Source organism: Lissotriton helveticus, chromosome 10 (assembly GCF_964261635.1).
Source record: "Lissotriton helveticus chromosome 10, aLisHel1.1, whole genome shotgun sequence".
In the NCBI taxonomy this organism is placed as follows: domain Eukaryota; kingdom Metazoa; phylum Chordata; class Amphibia; order Caudata; family Salamandridae; genus Lissotriton; species Lissotriton helveticus.
The window spans coordinates 1,128,236,662-1,128,255,716 of record NC_136071.1 but is presented as its reverse complement, the minus strand read 5'-3'; positions in this window follow the sequence as shown (position 1 = coordinate 1,128,255,716).

Sequence of the window (19,055 nt, the reverse complement as noted above, 5' to 3'; positions counted from 1 at the left end):
GAGTACCAGCACTTCTATATTTCTGTTTATAGCACTGAAAATCACTGTTACTCATTAAGCAACAACCTTAGATACAGGTTCTCCTCTCATCAAACACAGAAAATATTGGGCTCTATATAGCAGCGATTAGTCACACCAGGATCTACCTATTGACTCTGCATCTCACAACGTGGGGAACAGTGTCCAGCTTGGTTCGCCTTAATATCCCCATTCCCAATAAATGACCCTGGTAAAAATTCCTGTTCAGCAGCTGCACATGGTTTCTGTTGACCTAGTTATTGACATGTGTTTTTTGCCTATCTATTATATTGATCAGGGTACATTCCAGCCACTTCAGACTGCATCTTTGCACTGGTTAGTGCTGTGTACTGGTGTCTATTAATTCCATCTGATATTTGTATTTAGCCAATAGAACTTATCTTGGTTTCTTCACCGGGGATATTTAGTCCACCCTTGCTGAGAGCCTTTATAACTTGTCAACCGCAATTTACACAAAGCAGAAGCAAACCCCTTAATCTCAGGGCCGGATTCACAAAGGGCCTCGCCACTTGTGGCGGATACGCTGCAGTTGTGGCAGAGGTCCCGCTACTCGTAGCGGGACCTTCCTACTGCAGTTACCAATTGTGGAAGTCACGCCACGAGTGCGGGGCCCGTCATGAGTGTGTAGGCCCTCCTACCTCGACTACGGGGCCTTCACCAAGAGTTTGGGCCCTCCTGCCACGACTGCTGGGCCTCCACCACGAGTGTGGGCCCCCACCATGAGTGAGGGCCCTCCTACCTCGACCGCGGGTCTTCCACCACGAGTGCAGGGCCCATGCCAGGATGTGTGGGCCCTCCTGTCACGACTGCTGGGCCTCTGACGGGAGTGTGGGCCCCCACCATGAGTGTGAGCCCTCCTACCTCGACTGCGGGGCCTCCACCACAAGTGCGGGCCCTTTCCATGAGTGTGGACCCTCCCGCCACGACTGCTGAGCCTCTGTCACGAGTGCGGGCACCCGCCATGAGTGCGGGCCCTCCTACCTCGACTGCGGGCCTCCACCACAAGTGCGGGCCCTTCCCATGAGTGTGGACCCTCCCGTCACGACTGCTAGGCCTCCGACACGAGTGTGGGCTCCCACCATGAGTGAGGGCCCTCCTACCTCGACTGCGGGTCTCCACCACAAGTGCGGGCCCTTACCATGAGTGTGGACCCTCCCGCCACGACTGCTGAGCCTCTGTCACGAGTGCGGGCACACGTCATGAGTGCGGGCCCTCCTACCTCGACTGCGGGCCTCCACCACAAGTGCGGGCCCTTCCCATGAGTGTGGACCCTCCCGCCACGACTGCTGAGCCTCTGTCACGAGTGCGGGCACACGTCATGAGTGCGGGCCCTCCTACCTCGACTGCGGGCCTGTTCCACAAGTGCAGGCCCATTCCAGGATGTTTAGGGCCTCCCGCCACGACTGCGGGGACTCCGCCACGAGTGTGAAGGCCCTTTACGAATCGCCCCTCACTATTTTTCTTAAAAACCTCATGTTTTTTCTCCAAACTTCTCCAAATCCCACTCCCGAGCCCACATGGACCATGCCGTCTCTGCCTTTGATTTCCTCATTGGGCTGCCTGTATGTTTTGGTTAAAGCAGGACTTTTGGTGTTGCCCAGTGTTGTTTGTAATAACAGATAATTTTGCAAGTCTCTCCATTTAACTAATTTTAAGCGCCTTTTTGTTGTTTTGCAGAATAATTCTCAAGTCCCAGGATTTTTGAGGCTTTGCCCAGGCAAGTCAAATAATTGTGTTCCCCAAACCAGACAGAAGGAATGGAAACATTCTGACTAAGTGGCGAGCTCTATTTGATGGTTGCACGTGGGTTGCAGGATTTTGCCTCGATTCCGGTAAGCTGTAACATGAGAGTGCCAGGTTTTTTTTTCTCACCGTGAGTGTTTTATGTGCAGCGTTGTGTTGACCGGCGCAATGCAGCAATTAAAAGCATGGAAAGAAGTGATATGAAAAGTGTCCATAGTGTTGCTTTTTTGTACACCAACTAGCAGCAAGCTCGAAAATTGTAAATATTAAAATTAAAGCCATATATTTATAAAAACGCTTACAATTTATTTTTAATTGATTACCTTGAGATCAAGCAACGCTTTCCTATGCCAATGTATAACAAAGTGATGCTGACTTCACATTAATATATTTTACTGTAAATCCCACATGAGACAAAATAAAATCAGAACAATGCATTCCAGTCTGACAGTGTAAAGGAGCAGCTTTGATATGCACCCACATGTTAGAGGTTTGGAGGGGAAGTGGTGTGTCATCTCGCAGCAGGGTGGCTGAAAACTAGGTTGTCCAAGTGCTTAACTTGTTAAATGTTGGAATTTTTCCTTTTCGTACGGCTGCTTGCAGCCTTAGAGGAATTAGGGATGTTTTTTAATAAATCAAAAAAAAATTTGGGGGACAACACAACAGTAAACATAGGAAAGGAACGAAGAACAAACAGAATACAAAGGTTTATCTGGCCAATCAATTGAACAAGCATTGACAATACCAATAGGTCTGGCTTTAAAGGAATGTTGTATGATAATGTGAAGCATTATAAGTGAATTGCGTGGTAATAGGTATCTATTTGAGAGGAAGCAAAAAACTGTAAAATAATATTGGTGAAGGTTAAACGGTCTTGTGACAGTTGCACTGTCGAGCCAGACTTATAAATCCATGCAGGCTACTGACTGCCCTCCTCCCATCTGTGCTGCTTCCAGAGAACATTTTATCTAGTTATCGTAGACATTTCATAGCATTCCAGTCTATAAAGTGTGTGCCCCTGAAAGTTCAAGCTTAGACAGTTGGATTAAAAAACAAAATCATCACAGCTCCGTGGAGGGCAAGCACTTTTTTGTGGAAGCTTACAGCGTCTGCCCAATCAAAACATGTACTCTTGGATCCCAACACGTAGGAAGAGCCAAAGGTCATTTCTACAATTGTCTGGCGATCGCTGCTTTGTTAAGCCAGACCATAAAAATCATTAAAACAGGTCAATTGTTCAATAGTCCATAATATTCCACCATTGTTCCCATATCTTACTGTATTTCTGCTGCTGATAGCCTCTATCTTTGTAAATGGGTTCTTCCATTGCAGCATGGCTTTCTTCCAAGCTGCAATAGAAGGCGGGCCGGGGATTTCCATAATCGGCAATGTCCCTTTTGGCGGTCAGAGACCCCATATGCACTATTCTGCAGTCTCCTTTGCTGCCTCTTAGATCTCCCAAAAGTCCTAGTGTAGCAATATGTGTAGAAGGGTCAACCAGCCTCCCCATAATTTTAGACAGAGTGGTAAGTATCTTGGACCATTAATATGCCTTGACTGGGCATTCCCAAATCATGTGGAAAAAATCGCCATCTGTGTCATCGCATCCAAATCACATGGGCAACAAATCCTTCATAGATTTCTGTGGAAAAGTAAGTTGCATGTACATAGTTTAATTGTCAATGGCACGGTCTCGAGAGAATAGCTATCTCTCGAGGAGCAACCTTTACATGCCTCCAGTCACTTTCATCTAGGAGCGGGGGGGCACCCAGGCTTTCCAGCATTATTTCAGCATCTGAGAGAGATCAGGGGCATTCATGATTAGGGATTTATTTATGCGAGATATTGCGCCCAACCCCAATAGACCTTGGTGAGTTTGGATTCAAATGAACTATAACCAGGGTAATAATTAAGGAGTTAAGGTGACATGATGGTGCATGACAAACTTACTGGTATTTATAAAATTGTTTTTTGTGGGGATCAAACTCAAAATATTTATAAATTTACCTTATCAACCTTCCGCTAGCCTAGAGATTCAAGTTAGGTCTTATCTTGCAAAGCATTCTTGGTGGTTGCTATGCCGACACCATTGACCCTTCCATACAGGATTTTCCAGTTTGGGATTTTTGCCCCACTGCACCCCAGTGGAGGGCAGATATCCAATTAAGGATAATTCTTTAGTAACTTTGGGGAGTGAGAACAGGAGAGGGGCTCCGTACATTGACTCTAGGATGTTCTCTATTCCAATTAGAGAGATTTCTGTGCAAAATATCGTGTCTGCATGTCCCCCAAACTGCCAGCCGTTCAGCGCAAGAATCTATGAGGCCCAGTAATAAAGTTGGGTGTCCGCCATGCCCTTTAACTCGCAGACTCGCAGACTCGCAGACCAGCTCATAGGGATTACCCAGGGAAAATTCAGTAATGTCTATAAATACGTTGGTACCAACATTTCAGATAGAGCCACGCTTGCTAGCATGTTCAGTGGAAGCTTGAACCAATTGCACAAGTGGACATGTGTACATGTGAGCAGTCGGGAGAGGTTCAGGCTCCATACTAGCTCAGGTTCCAAGGCCATATAAATATCGAGTCTGCGGATGCGGTGTCAACATTGCCATGCAACCGCCTCCGTGCCTTCTCTGATGGGGACAAGAAGCGATTTCACCCAGTTTAACCTACAAGCCAGATGCTTCTTATATGGCTTCAACATCTGAGACAACTGGAATTCCGTATCATGGTGAAGTTCTACAAAAAGGAGCACAACATCAGCATAGAGAACTATGCATTTTTCATAATCACCTCCCCATTGAAATCCCAAACTGGTGCAGCACCTCAGACTAGGTTGCCAGAGGATCCATTGCCAGAGAAACAAGCATTTGCAATGCAATAGATCTCGCATTTATGCGAGTTTAATCTATTGGCATTGTAAATGACAATGTCTTTTATTTATGTTTTAAAAACGAAAACAAAAATAAAAGGCATTGTTATTTGCAATGTCAATAGATAAAAGTTGCGTAAATGCGAGACCTATTGCATTGCAAATGCTTGTTTGTAGGCACGGGTAAATTAAGTGATTATTTGTCCAGAAACACAGGATGCTGAGCCAAAGGCCAAAGTCGGCAGCTCTGGTTGTTACGCCACATTCCCTCCCATCACGGTCTCCATACTTTTTCATGTACTTCAACCGCCACTTGCTTTAACACCTTGGCTGTGGCGCGAATTCCTCCGCAGTGCTGGACATTCCATTCTTGGTCGTGGTTCGGATGGCCCCCGGACGTCGTGCGCACACGCCCTCCATGACTGAGCACCGAAAGGGTTAAAGACAAGCTGCAATTGCTGTCCAGAAATATACACCACCTTATTTATAGGCGTCACCATGTTCCTTTATTTGTAGCTGCAACTGTTACTGGCCGAAACTGGTCACGTTTTCACTCCAAGATGGTTCCTTTTGTTTGCAAGTACAGCCCTCTCTGGCACTGCAAGGAATGCATAGTTGCAGCAAACGCCAACATTCCCCCCACGCCAATATTACACATCCTTCCAGCATGGCCGCCATGTTTAGCACTGATAGTATTTTTTCTGTTTTTACACCGGAACCTTTGTGCTCTTGCTTGCTGCCGACTGAGGGAACCAAAACATCTCGGACATGCTCTATTAACTCCGGAAGTCCTGTATCAAGCAGGCAATTTTTGATGTGAGGAATGTGTTAGCCTTATGGCCCTTGGCCGATAATAGGAGGGAAGGAAGGGCTGAGTACCAGAAACTGTGTGATAAAAGGGACCAGAGAATGGAGGATTCGGGTGTGAAGAAGTTTACGTAAAGACACCAAACACCTATCATATTATTCGAGTAGAGGTAATTGGTTTCAGAGATCTAAAGATACAGGGTATCTAAAACACATGGACATTTAAACCAAGAGGACATGGGTGGGGTGCACGCCGGGCACAGGAACAGGGCAATAAAAACATAGGTTGTAAGCAGGTTTAAGGAAACTAACTGGTGTGCTGCATTACTGGCGATACCCGAATCTTAAAATTTACCAGTAATACACACCAGCTGCCAGCAGAGCTAAAGTGGCCTGGGTCTAAATAAGAGGAGATTACGACTTCACAAGTGCCATCAGATGGAGATGCCAGGCAGGGATGGGAGAAGAGGCAAATAAAAATGTAGCTAAAGCAGTGATGACCGATGAGGGATACGCCTTCCAGAGGAATGCCGTTAACCTCTACATTTAACAAGGACTGGTAGACCAGCGCGGCCCGCGGTCGCGAAAGTTAGTGTACTCGTGAATGCAGAGCATTTGCCTTGCGGGAGCGAGTAGCGGCAGGCGCGATAATTACAAACAGATAGCACCGCTGCTCGCTCCCACGAGTGAAACGCCAAACGTGCACGAGTGCCAATAGAAACCAATGCAAAACATGCACAAGTTTCAAGCAAAGTCCTGAGTGATTGCAAAAGGTCCCCTCCTAAGCAGCGCTGGTGCGCTGCGTGGGCGAGGCCTAAAAAGAGCGAGGATAGAGGACACCCATGCCTGGTGCTACAACAAATAGGAAACAACGGTGATAGGGAGCAATTCGCCTTTACTCGGTTTCAATGGCAGGTATAGATGGCCCTAACCAGAGATAAGAAATGGGTGTGAAAACCATCGTCATCAGCACTCTTAATAGGAAGAACCAATCCAGTGAATCAAAAGTCTTTTTGAAGTCTATAAGCATGAGGACTCTGTTCCCCTGCATCATCAGAGCCTGGGCCACCGCAACATGTACTCTACGGATGCAGTGGCAGGTGCTGCGATGGGGGATGAAGCTGCATTGATCCAGGTGAAACAGTGAGGTGATATCATGACATTTTCTTTAAAGTAGGATCTTGGCATGAATCTTGATCTCCATGACAATGAGGGAGATGGGGCAGTATGAGTGGCATTGTTCTGGCTGACGGCCTGGATTTTGGATAATTACTATTGTTGCTGGGTTGCCAGGTAACTATGGCCTCCTGGCATAGAGGTGAGACGAGAAGAGCAATTTGAATTTCTTGTAATATTCGATTGGGAACCCATCCAGCCCAGAGTGTACCTGACTGTAGTTCCCAAATGGCTTCCTAAATCTGTTCTGCCATGGTAGGTTGCTGAAGATCTTCTCTGTTTTGAGTGAACAGAGCCACCAGATGGAGGTCTTCTTCCATAAGGGGAGTGACTTTCTACTGTTCAAACCTTTCCTGATGCTCCGCTACCGTGTCTGCTTTCTTCCTATCTGGGTCTACTATGTTAGGGGCCATTCTAGAGGCAACTTTGTGGATTGAGAAACAATACAGCAATGTACATGATTTGTCGCCAATTTTGTAGACCCTTTCATTTTAAGTCATCCACCATTGCCTGTCTTAATCTGAGAAATATTGCAGCAGGCAGGCCTTGTCAGACTCTAGTTGGCATTGAGCCCTTTTGCCTCTGGGATCTCACATTGTAGTTTAAGGACTTTAACTTCAAGATGGGCAACAATTTGATTTCTTCCACTCCTTCCCTTTCAAATAGGCTTTGGCTCTACCACAGAGCATGGCCTTGCCTTCCACTATCAATTCTGCTCTCTTGTGAGATTTCATCTGTATTCCCCACCTGGGATGTGCTTAAATCTGAATCCAGTTGGTTGATTAAGGAGTGAGTTCAGCTGTCACAGAGGAATGTCTGACATAATATCGACAGACAGAATATCTACATACAAAAATATCGACACAAAAATATCGAAATCAAAAATATCGGAGTCATATCTTCATAAAGGTAAGTACAAAAATATCGAAAAATTAATATCGTAGTACAAAAATATCGAAATTAAAAATATCGTTTTTTTAAATGTATAAATAATAATGTAAAAATAATTTTAAAATACATATAATTTTACAAATATTAAATAAAAACATTAAAACATAATTAAAAAATTAAAACTAATACATATACATTTAAAATAAATTAAAAACGTAATAATTTAATGTAATGTTATTTTTTTTATTTCATTTAATTGATTTAATTTAAATATAAATGTATTTTATTTTTACCCTGTACGCCTGTACCCCAAAAACCCAAAACTGACCCTGAACCCTAAAAATACCCCTTTACCCAAAAACCCAAAACTGACCCTGAACCCTAAAAATACCCTTTTACCCAAAAACCCAAAACTGACCCTGAACCCTAAAAATACCCCTTTACCCAAAAACCCAAAACTGACCCTGAACCCTAAAAATACCCCTTTACCCAAAAACTGAAAACTGACCCTGAACCCAAAAAATACCCCTTTACCCAAGAACTAAAAACTGACCCTGAACCCTAAAAATACCCCTTTACCCAAAAACTGAAAACTGACCCTGAACCCTAAAAATACCCCTTTACCCAAAAACTGAAAACTGACCCTGAACCCTAAAAATACCCCTTTACCCAAAAACTGAAAACTGACCCAGACCCAAAAAATACCCCTTTACCCAAAAACTGAAAACTGACCCTGAACCCTAAAAATACCCCTTTACCCAAAAACTGAAAACTTACCCTGAACCCAAAAAATACCCCTTTACCCAAGAACTGAAAACTGACCCTGAACCCTAAAAATACTCCTTTACCCAAAAACTGAAAACTGACCCTGAACCCTAAAAATACCCCTTTACCCAAAAACTGAAAACTGACCCTGAACACTAAAAATACCCTTTTACCCAAAAACTGAAAACTGACCCTGAACCCTAAAAATACCCCTTAAAAAAACTAAAACATATAAAATTTAAAATAATATTATATACTTACCTATACTTACGTTGTAATGGTATGCGTTGTAAAGGTACCTGCGTTGTAAAAACATGCGTTGTAAACACATGCGTTGTAATGGTTTTTGCGTTGTAAAAATTTCGTTGTAATGGCAGTGCGTTGTAAAAGTTGCGTTGTAAAGGTTGTTTCCCCGGTGGATAGCGTAGGGGTAAAAATTACTATTCACACTCCAGAGGGTGCAACAGTAGGGAAAGCGTTGGATAGCATGGGGGTAAAAATTAATTCCCACACTACTCCCACTTTAACACACAACACACTACACATATAAAAAAGACAATTAATATAAATTTCAATTAATCAATTAATAACAATTAATATTACTAAATTGATGTAATTATAAATGAACTAAATAACACATATTAATTACTAATTAATTAACAATAAATACCAAAGAAAATTACAATCTCTTTAATTAATTACATTTAATTATATCACACCCTATCCCCCTATAAACACACAACCCACTACACAGAAATAAATCATATCATTTATTCACTTAATAATTATTAATTACCAATTAATTATTATTTAACAATAACAAAAAAAATATATATTAGCACATTAACTCTAAATAATTTAATTTATTTAATTACCAATTAATTATTAATTAACAATAACAATACATTAAATATATTAGCACATTAACTCTAAATAATTTAATTACATAATTAATATTATTTAATTATCAATTAATTATTAATTAACAATAACAATAAAGTAAATATATTAGCACATTAGCTGTAAATAATTTAATTTACTAATTAATATTATTGTTTCCCAATTAATTAATTAACAATAACAAAAAATTATATATATAAAAAAATTACTCTAATTAATGTAATTAACTAATTAATATTAATTAATTACCAATTAATTATTAATTAAAAATATGTAAAAAATTATGTTAATTAATTAACTAATTGGTATTAATTAATTACCAATTAAGTATTAATTAAAAATATTTACAAACATATATTAATTAATTAATTATTATTAAATTACTTCCCACCCTATTCCCCTATAAACCCACAACCCGCTCTGATACTAAGTCGCAAAATGTAAACAAATTTACAAATTTTCAAACATACATTACAAAACATATTTAACAAACATATAAACAACACATTAAAATACATAAGACTGAACAAAATTTCGATATTAGTAAAATTCGATATTAGTAACATACATACCTTAAAAAAACGATATTCTGTCTGTCGATATTTTGGACATCGATATTCTATACTATCGAAATTAAAACATCGATATTATTGTATATCGATATTTTAATTTCGATATTTTGTCTGTGTACCGTCACAGAGATCTTGCTGGATTATAAGTCAGCGCCTTACGATAATGTACAGCACAGTAGGAACAGCTTCCCATATGAAGACAAACGATCTCAGGGGTTCAAAGCATCCAGATCAGGTACAATGGGAGCTTCACTGCTGTCTATCAATCGTTAAAGCTCTCCCCACTCCATGCACAAACAACAGTTTTATATGCATGTGAAGCACAACCACTCAGCACTCACAGAGGAGTCTGTCTCTTGTTCTAGTGTATGTGGTGCAGAAACAGCAAAATTATTAGGAAATACAACAAATCGGCAAAAGTTGCACAATAGGGACCATCTGGCAAGGGGGGCATGTGTGCTCCTTTCAAGACCTGCAACAACAGTTCTCCTTGTCCCGTCCACAATTCCCCAAATATTTGCAGCTTCGCCACGCCTTGTCCTGCCTCCTGAGTGAAATTACTGAGCTGCCTGACTATTGCCCTCTCCAAGCCAAACTCCTCATGGGTCAAGCTGCCTGACTATTGCCCTCTCCAAGTCAAACTCCTCATGAGTTGACTGGGAAAAGAAGCAATATCCTGCATTTACCACACATTAGTAATTAACGCCCAAAGTGTTTCTAGTTCTTGAGCAAAAATGAGAGCAATTGACAGTCCCCCTTGAGGACGTGTATTGGCGGGGAAACAACCTTTACAACGCAACTTTTACAACGCACTACCATTACAACGAAACTTTTACATCGCATGCCATTACAACGCAACCATTACAACGCATGACACTACAACGTATGTCATTACAACACATACCATTACAACGCATAACATTACAACGCATAGTGCCCTTACACTATCCAACACTTACCCTACTGTTGCACCCCCTGGAGTTAAAATAGTAATTTTTACCCCTACACTATCCAACACTTACCCTACTGTTTCACCCCCTGGAGTTAGAATAGTAATTTTTACCCCTATACTATCCAACACTTACCCTACTGTTGCACCCCCCTGGAGTTAGAATAGTAATTTTTACCCCTACACTATCCAATACTTACCATACATGCAATGTAATGTTATGCGTTGTAATGGTATGCGTTGTAAAGGTAGTATGCGTTGTAATGGAATGCGTTGTAAAGGTAGTTTTTAAAAATTCCTTGTAATGGCATGCGTTGTGATGGAATGCGTTGTAATGGATGTTGCGTTGTAAAAAATAAGTTGTAAAGGTATGCGTTGTAAAAGTATGTGTTGTAACGTCATACATCCGTATTGGCGTGACCGCCGGATGGCCACCGAGAAATAACTATCTCTTCCAAAATGCAGCTGATCAAACTACATTACTTACACTTCAACTATTTCACACCCAAGCACTTATGGTACACTGGGAGACTTCCCCATCCCACCTGCTTCAGATGTGCTCATGCTGATGGAAAATGTTTTCATATGGTATGGACCTGCCCCCGAATAGAGGGATTCTGGTGAGGAATTGAAAAGATACTAGTATCCTGGACAGATCGTGGTCCTTACCACTGAGGGTGGGACTGCCTGGCATACTGGAAGACCTTGGTTGGTCACCGATGGAAAAGATGATGGTGTGGGTGGCCACGGTGGTTGGCAAACATCATATTGCCTGCAGATGGAAATTTCCGCTACCCCTCACTGTGGCAGAATGGTGGGTTAGGGTGGATTGGTGTGCTAAAATGGAACAACCGATTTATCAAGCCCAGGGATGTCCACAGCAACACATCGAGATGTGGGGCAAGTGATGGGCATTCTATGGGCTGGAGGGAGATTGGCCCCTAGATAAAAATTAAATATTATTGCGTATGCTCATTTACTGTCCGCGAAACTTGAAATGGATTGTACTGAATATTATAATGCAAATAATAAAAATTGGGTGAAAACAACAACATAGAGGGAGCGTGACAAATTACAACTTGAATTTATATAATTTCTATTTCTTTTTGTCACTAAACAAACAGTTCACAAAAATTCCAAAAGGAAGTCTTTCAAGCGAGAGTGTTGAAGTTTGTTTTCTTTATTCTGAAGCATATGTTGATGTCAGTCAGCTTCCAGAAGAAACATCATCATTTCCTATACAATGAATAACAGATTATCAGCCAACGCGTTTCGTCAGGGCTGTAAATAAGGAAAAACATATAGCGTCACCATGTAATCATATCACATTTGATTGCATAACCCAATAAATAACATTCCTCAAATTAACATGATGTTATCCAGACAAAAATGTTCCCAATGGCCTAAGCAAAGATACCACCCTGCCTTTTGAACAATCTGGAAACCCTATTATGGTCAACACCTTGGCCCATTTTATTGTCTGAATCTACTGTACCAATTATTGCGATGCAATAATCAGATGGAGGCAAATCAACTATAAAGTCATGAGAGATGATTTCGAATGGTTTAAAGGAAATTTTACATGTCAATAACAATTCTGCTTTTTGTGTTTCAGATTTACTTTGGGCACAGACCCCACAGGTGTTCATAAATCTTATAACATCATGGGGAAGAACTGGCCACCAGAACTTCTTTCTGATTAAATCTTCTGTGACTCTTCTACCTCTATGTCCCAAGAATAATGAATCATGCCACAGGTGAAATATGATTCTTTGTGAACCAGACCATGTAATGGTAATTGCAAGTTCTTTTTCATCTGGACCAATTGAATCAAGATAGCTCCCACAGTTTGGTCTGAGACAAAAGTACAGAGAATGAAGGGTTTGGATGCATCAGCTTGTTGTAAAATTGGAGCTCAAATGAACTCTTTTCTAAGCCTTTTGAAGGCTAAGTTAGAAAGGTGATCGGAGAGACAAGTTTGAAGAAGTTTTTCATTAATTTATGGTAATAATTTGCTAGATCTAGAAAGCTTTTAATTTCCTTTATTTAAGTAGGAATGGACCAATCTAAGATGGCTTTAACTTTCCGAGATTCTATAGCTATTCTTTCAGAAGATAGCACATAGTCAAAATAGTCTACCAATTTATTTTAAATAAACATTTTTATGGGTTGGTCAACATGATATCGACTGTTTATTGGAAAATTTGAAAATATGAGGATGTCATCTAGATAGACGACCATTGACTAAAGGATCAGATCTGAAAAGATTGTATTCATAAAGAGCTGGGAAACAACAGGGGCATTACAAAGGCCAAACAGCATCACATGGTAATCGTAATAAAAAGGTGTTCTGACTGCTAGCTTCAACCATCACCTAATCTGGTCCGAATAAGCTGGTAGGCTCCTCTCAGATCCAGTTTAGTGAAAGCTCTCGCCCCATCAGCAGCCCTCAGAAGCTCAGAAATGAGAGACAAAGGATAGCGGTCCTTATTAGTTACTAGATTTAAACCCAAGTAATTGATACAAGGCCAGAGTTCTAACTTCTGAAGAACCTTTCACACCAAATCCAAAAAGCACGTTTTCTTGATAAAGATCTAGCTTTCTGTCAAATTTGGTGTAGTTCTGTTCAGCTGTTTTGGCGCGGTTCAAAAATTCCCTATGTAAATTGCATGGAGAAATTAAGTTTTCGGACCCCCCCGTTTTTCTCGGCACCTGCTTGACAGATCACCTCGAAACTTTCAAGGAGAGAGCTGAGGTGGATCAACCTTTTTTGGAAGGTTTTGTGGAGGTTTGTCAAACGGAGGCCAAAGTTATTAGCAAATCAAAAAATGTCCTATGGTAACTAGGTCCTAACTATCACTACCCAGTGACGAGCATCACTGGGTAATAGTTATATACACATATGTAGGTTGTGTGATATCTCCTGTTTTTTCTGACTTATGTTCTTTAATACGTCATATAGTATATTTTCTTATATGATCATTGGCAAGATGTTTATTTAGGCCACTTGGCCTTTAACATGAAACTTCTGAGTTTTGCGTTAACTACAGTATGCAAGGTTTTTACCCACTTTGATATTGTTTCTTTCTTCTTTCTTTGCCTTATCGTGTACAATGTCATGATTAAACATGGCCACTGGGCCCAAGTGCAGTAACAATTTACTTTGAAAAAGTTCTATGGTATTCATAAACAGTATGAACTTTCTTTTCTGCACATAATGCCTTTTTTCTTTTTAAAACAGAAACCCTGTAAATACATTTACTGTACCTTGCTGCATTAAGATATTGTAATAGTGGAATACGAGTACAGCTTACTCACCATTTCCTAGACCTCATTAGAAGTCTTTTGTCTATGTCTAACGATGTGTGTATTTTATGAGGTGTTTGGGCACAATTTCCCAAAATGAGGCAATGACGAAGACCTGTTTAGGTTGAAATGTGTTGCTGAATAAAGCTTTTTGGTGCAGACACGCTGAGTTTGGGTCATTTCTTGTGAGCTGATCGGCACAAAGGATATATATATATACATCACAGGAAAGCTCCTACTGGACTCCACGAGACCCGTGGAGGGTGGCGCACACGCCGGTATAGCGTCCGGCTTTCAATATGATCACAAAAATCCACAGGTTAGCATGCTCTCAGAAAAAAGGAAACAGACACAAATCCGTCAGAGTGACTGTTGTTCACTCCACAACGCGTTTCACCTCGGAAGGCTTGATCACGTGATGTGATTTCCTCCCTTGTTGTTATATGGCCATTGGAAATGTATTTGGCTGAGGGTTCATTGCAACTTGACAATGTGGATAATTATAAGATCTCCAATATACAGGAGTACAATGAGTCCAAACAAATGTATTATGACAAATTGATTGATTGGAGGGACAGGGGGATCATTGAGGACAATGAGTACAATTATCTCCTATGTAGACACCCACAGATCCCAGCGCTTTATTTGCTTCCAAAGGTGCACAAGAATTTGGAGGTACCGCCCGGCAGACCCATTGTCTCCTCCAATGGGAGTCTGCTAGAAAATACCTCCATCTATATTGACCATTTCTTGCAGCCTTTAGTTCAAGCATTGCCATCTTACATCAGAGATACTTCCGATTTCTTAAAGATTATCAATGAGTTGATTTGGAAGGAGGAGTATTGGCTTATAAGCTTTGATGTAACAAGTTTATATACGAGCATACCGCAAAATCTAGGTGTGGATGCGTGCAAGCATTTCCTAAAAAACAGGTCCATCAGTCATTTACTCCATACACACATGCTGTTGGAGATGATCAGCATCTGTTTGAAGAATAATTTCTTCATTTTCAACAAGCAAATGTACAGGCAGACCCGGGGGACCTCGATGGGCAGTTGCTTCGCCCCCAGCTTTGCAGGTCTTTACCTGGGCTGGTGGGAGGAGCAAGTGGTGAACAACATCTCCCACTTCTCTGACCACGTGGTCCTCTGGGTCCGCTTCATTGACGATATTTTCTGCGTGTGGAAGGGCAGTTTGGAGGAGGCCCAGGAATTTGAAGTCATCTTAAATGACAATTCGTTGAACTTACAATTTACCAGTCACATGCACAAGAGTCACTTAGAATTTTAGGATGTCAATTTGTCTGTAGAATGTGGAGTGTTAACCAGTTCTCTCTTTCGCAAGCCAACAGCTGCCAACAGCTTATTGCATGCTGAAAGTTGCCATCCACCTAGCTTAAAACGCAGTATCCCCTTAGGTGAGCTTATCAGGGCGAAACGAAACTGTAGTTTACAGAGGATATATGAGGCTGAGAAAAGGGTCATGCGTGAGAGATTTGGTGAAATAGGATACAGTAATCGCACTATCAAGCAAGCAGAAACCAAGGTAGAACTTATGGAAAGGAAAGATTTACTGGTTCCCAAGGTTCGGATGAATTCTGAGCAGATCAGATTCATCACAAGTTTTGATAGCCAGTCATGGAGAGTAAGGAAAAGTCTGGACAAATATTGGGACATTCTTTAACTTGATGAAGATATAAAAGAAGTGATTAGTGATCCTCCTGCAGTCACCTTTAGAAAAGTGAAGTCCCTTCGAGACACTTTAAGCAATGCCTTAATAAAGGAAAAAACGAAAACCTTGCAGACTGCTGGATTTTTTCCGTGCAGAAACTGCAAGGCTTGCAAGAATAGCCGCAAATGTAAAAGCTTAAAAATCTCACAAGATCAAGCGGAACACAAAATCATGAAACAACTGGGTTGTAACACTGAATACGCAGTATATGCGTTACATTTTCCCTGCAATAAGTGCTATATAGGGATGACCACGAAAAAAGCCAAATTGCGGGTATTGGAGCATTTGAGGGCCATCAAAAATGTCAATCCACAATATCCGGTGGCGAGGCATTTTGCTTCAACCCATAATCAAAATCCAGATTTGTTGAGATTCACAGTGATTGATTGTGTAGACAAGAAAGAGAGAGGGGGCAACAGGTTGCTGGCATTGCGCAAGCTCGAGTCCCGTTACATCATACGCTATAACACCACATACCCTAATGGACATAATTTGGGGGAAGAGTTAGCTGTCCATTTACAAACTTAATATGTATAATTAGCTGTCTAGTTTCTCAATCATTTACCATTCTGACAAGTTTCTGAATGTTTTAAATTCAGATTGATTCAAGGTCTTTTAACAATAGATTATTGCATGTGTTTTCCTTTTTTACAGATGGAACTGGTTATTTTTTTGAAATTTGATGCCCACTTGGGCAGTACACAGTAAATCTAAGGATTGTCATTCGATAACAACATCAAGCGGATGGGAAACTATCTTCTATCTTGAGTGACTTTTTTCACTAACAGTGAGGCATAACAACTGAACTTTTGCTGGAGCTATCACCCACTTGGGTATTTCTCAAATATGGATTCAGTTTAATTATGCCAGCAAGGACAATCCTGGTATATTGAATGTGCTATTTTATTCTCAATTGTAAAAACCACGCTTTCAATGTAACTTTATGTTTTGAACATGGACATCGCATTGCAACATAGTATTTTCTATATGTCCTTGTATCACGTGCACGTTACTTTGTAACCATATCACTTTAAATAGAATGGGCGCCATAAGCAAATTTACCCGTGAGCAAGAAGTTATACTTCGAAACGCGTAGGGTTTGTTCGTGTGCCAATAAATACAACAGCAAGCACCATTTGGGCCCCGTTACTGTTTTTTTGCGAAAAAACGCGGAGGTATACCAGGAGAGGTATAATATTGAGGAAGTGGCGATTCCGCCGGGAGCACGCCGTTGCAAGTGGCTTAAGCTAGCCAAAATCAAGTGTGTTCTATATATATATATATATATATATAATATATATATATATATATATATATATATATATATATATATATATATATATATATTCCACAAGTTGTTGTTTCTCCAGTATTTCACAACAAAGAGCCGACCCAAAAAGTGCTGGTGCAAAGTGAGGTTTATTCCTGTGAAGCCAGCGCTGCCGCCATGACGCGTTTCGCCTCCAGGGAGGCTTGATCACATGATATATATAATGTATTTTTTCACTTAAAAAACCAAGGGGCATATTATCAAGAAACTGAGTTAAAATTATCACCCCTTTAGCGGCAGGAAACTGCCGCTAAAGCGGCGATAATGGGCTTGATAATATGCCCTTGTGAATTCCCATAGAAGCCCATGTTCTGGTGTGAACATGGGCTTCTATGGGAATTCTCTACGGCATATTATCAAGACCATTACTGCTACTTTAGCGGCAGTTTCCTGCCGCTAAAGCGGCGATAATTTTAACTCAGTTTCTTGATAATATGCCCCCAAATGTAAAAGGGACATTATAGTTAGAAAATAGAATTTGAAAAACCTTAAGAAATTCACTGAAAAAAGCAAAGGTTATAGGGCCATTATAGTTAGGAAATGGAATGAAAAAACTTTGAAATCCACTGAAAAAAACAAAGGTTACAGGGACTTTATAGTTAGGTTCAGGTTTCACTCATACAAAACCAGTGAAATTCAGCAGTTATAGTTAGCTGAGCTAACTATAACTCCGCCTTCGCAATGCACTGCTTATGACCTCACATTTATTTTTATTTATTTCATTTCTAAAGCGCTCTGTCACCTAACAGGCATCCTGTCGCTGGCAAACTCAGAGTACATAGTGGGAACGTGCAAAAGAAAGACGGGGGAAAACACCCAGAAAACAGCACCTAAATATTCTGAAACAAACATGTTTTTAGGCTTCTTCTGAAGAGAAGGATATCTCTAACTTGTCTCAGTTCCAGAGGAAGCACATTCCAAAGTCTGGCAGCGGCGACCATAAAGGTTCTGCCACCCGCTTTGACTTTCCTGAACCTCGAGGTCTTAACTAATCTCGCCAAAGGAGAACGAAGGTTTCTGGCTGGAACATACCACTTGAATTTCCTCAGCAAAGAGGCAGGGCCCAGCCCATGCAGGGCTTTAAACACTACGCAGAGGGGCTTAAACTGAATTCTCTGCCCCAGCGGGAGCCAATGCAATTCTGCCAGGGCCCGAGAGGAGGAGGACTTTCTAGGCCAGCCCATGGCTGCCGTGGACTGAATCCTAAGAAGTCTATCCAAAAGACATTTTGGATATTCGAACAGAAGGGCATTGCAATAATCCAATCTGCTCAAAGCTGTACTCTGTGCAACTAATGCCCGCGCCTGGGGGGGGTAGTAAAGGAAACATTTTCCGCAAAGATCTGATAATCGCAAGGCAGCTACCCACCGTTCTGGTAATCTGAGCCTCCATAGTCAACTTGTTATTAAACATGATGCCCAGGTTGCGAACCGTATCCACTGGTCTCACTGCGGTTGACATATCGTTAGGCCAAAAATTACTGGGCAACACAGAGGGAGCCCTATCCGCCGAGCAGTAGAGCACCTCAGTCTTGCCTGCATTGAACTGCAGTGAATTACCCTTCAGCCACAGAGCCCTATCACACAAGCAACAATGGAACTCCTCCAGGGAGGTTGACTGTTCTCCCTCCAAGGAGAGAATAAGCTGCGTGTCGTCAGCATAATTTATGATGTTAATCTTATGCTCTTTAATGACCGCAATCAGAGGTTTCATATATATGTTAAATAAAATCGGACTGATTGCCGAGCCCTGGTTCTTAGGTTATCATTGAACCACTGTGCCAATGGTCTGCCCCTACTTCTATGATTTTTTAGCGGGGCGAATACGTCTAAAACTGCAGTAATCTTCGCGCAGAGGGAGGTATAGTTTTCGCCTATCTGCTTAATTGCCGAAAAGCAATCTTCTACCGAAAACAGTGAGGCTAAACCCCTCTTGCGCAGAAGCGCCTTCCAGTCTCTACCGACGTTGTCA